General features: G+C 38.4%; 1 pseudogene; it reads left to right on the forward strand.

Annotated features, from left to right (window-relative positions):
* The first annotated feature begins 316 nt into the window (after positions 1-316).
* LOC112474088 lies at positions 317-998 on the forward strand (annotated as a pseudogene).
* Positions 999-2,256: the final 1,258 nt, after the last annotated feature.

Here is a 2,256-nt window from a genome sequence, read left to right on the forward strand (position 1 = left end):
TAATTACAGTTGACATACAATATTATACTAGTTTTGGGTGTACAACATAATAATTAGACATTTATATAATTTATGAAGCGATCACCCCAATAAATCTAGTATCCATCTGATACCATACATAGTTTTTTTTAGGGTACATAGTCAATATTATTTTTTAATTTGATACCATGCATGGCTATTACAATATTATTGACTATATTCCTTATGCTATACTTTACACCTCATGACTATTTAGTAACCACCAATTTGTACTTCTTAATCCTGTCCCTCTTTTCACCCATCCTCCCAAACCCCCTGCGACCATTGAAATATCCTCTGAAGCAGCAGCATTGGAAAGATGGCAGAAAGAGAGCGAAGAAAAAAGATCCCATTGGTTCTAGAAAATCTCCTGAATAAGAGGAAGGCATTTCAGGCCTCAAAGCCCCCAGGCAAAGCAGGCACTTTTTGGAAAGAAGAAGCAGAGGGAAGGAAAAACAATTAGAATGGTTCCAACATGATGCCTGGCGGCAACAACATGACAAAGTGCACCGCAGACGACTAGAAGTGGAAATTTGTGGTTTGGAAGTGCTGGATGATCGTCCCTTGAGCTTAGCTGTATACATCCAAAAGATTAATGGAGTGAGTTTAATGGTGAAGAGGACCATTGTAAGGCTTCACCTGAAGATTTTCAGTGGTGTTTTTGTCAAAGTGACACCCCCACACCATAAAAATGCTACGTGTAGTGGAGATTTCCAAATCTGAAGTCTGTCCGGGAACTCATCTTAAAATGTGGACAAGAAGAGTACCTGGGGAAGTTTGGTGTCATTTGCTTGGAAGACCTCATTCATGAAATTGCCTTCCCAGGGAAGAATTTCCAAGTGATCTCAGAGTTCTTGTGCCCTTTCTATATCTCGGTGGCCCGTCATACTATCAAGAATAGAGTGGGCTTCTTTGAACAGGCGGCCTTACCTGGCTATTGAGGCGAATGCATCAATCAGCTCATACGGCAGCTGAACTAAACATAGGATATCTGAAAGCACAATGCATTGGAAGCATGTGTTTTTGTTTTTTGGAACTATTATCCAGTACCTTCAGAGAAGATTATTTTTTGCTATATCTTCAGAAACTGGAGGGGAAAGTTCAGAGAAAAGATAGTGATGTTCCTTGCAGGCACTTCTCATCACAGCCCAGTTCCAAAGGAAAAGTCTCAGTGTTTTCCACGTTGGCTGCTGCTGCCACCTCTGAAATCAGCAAAGGACTCATGCCACAGAGGAAGGGTCCTGCTTCATCACATCTATCCAGGGGTTTAATGTTGGTGAATGGATACCCAAGCAAGAATACAAGATGGCAATAGGCCAGGCCTAGGGCATACTTAAACCTAGGAGTTCCTAAGGCCTTCTTTTGGAAAGAACTTTAAATACAGTTAGAAGAGCACAAAAACTGTGCTCAGTTGTCTCTGTTCTGAAAAAAAAAATGTTGTCTGTATTTATGAGTTTGTTTCTGTTTGGTTTGTTTGTTTATTTTGTTCTTTAGATTCCACATATAAGCAAAATCATATGGCATTTGTCTTTCTCTGTCTGACTTACTCCAATCAGCACAATACCTACCAAGTTCATGTGTGTTGTTGCTAATCGCAAAATTTCATTCTCTTTTATGGTTGAGTAATATTCTATTGTACATATGTAGCACCTCTTCTTTAATCATTCATCCCTTGATGGACACTCACGTTGCCTCAATGTCTTGGCTATTGTAAATAATGCTGCGATGAACACATGGATGCACATGTCCCTTCGAGGTAGTGCTTGGGATTTCTTTGGATAAATGCCCAGAGGCGGGATTACTGGGTCCTTCTTAGTCTCTTGTTATAGCCAAAGTTTATTTTGTCTGGTACAAATATTGCTTCTTCAGTTTTTTTTGTTTGTTTCTGTTTTCATAAAATATCTTTTCTCATCTCTTTAATTTCAGTCTGTCTGTCTTTCAATGTGAAGTGAGTCTTGTAGGCAGCATATAGAAGGGTCTTGTTTTCTTATCCATTCAGCTCCCCTATGTCTTTTGATTAGAGCACTTAATTTATTTACGTTTAAATTAACTATTGATAGATATGTAGTTATAGCTGTTTTACATTCATATTTTTGATGTTTTTTTCCTTCTTTTTAAAGAAGTCTCTTTAACATTTCTTGTAATACTGGTTTGGTGATGATGAACTCTAGCTTTTTCTTTTCTGGGAAGATCTTTGTCAGTCCTTTGATTCTAAATGATAGCTTTGCTAGGTAGAGT

The sequence above is a fragment of the Pteropus alecto genome, unplaced genomic scaffold (genome assembly GCF_000325575.1).
Source record: "Pteropus alecto unplaced genomic scaffold, ASM32557v1 scaffold88, whole genome shotgun sequence".
NCBI lineage: Eukaryota > Metazoa > Chordata > Mammalia > Chiroptera > Pteropodidae > Pteropus > Pteropus alecto.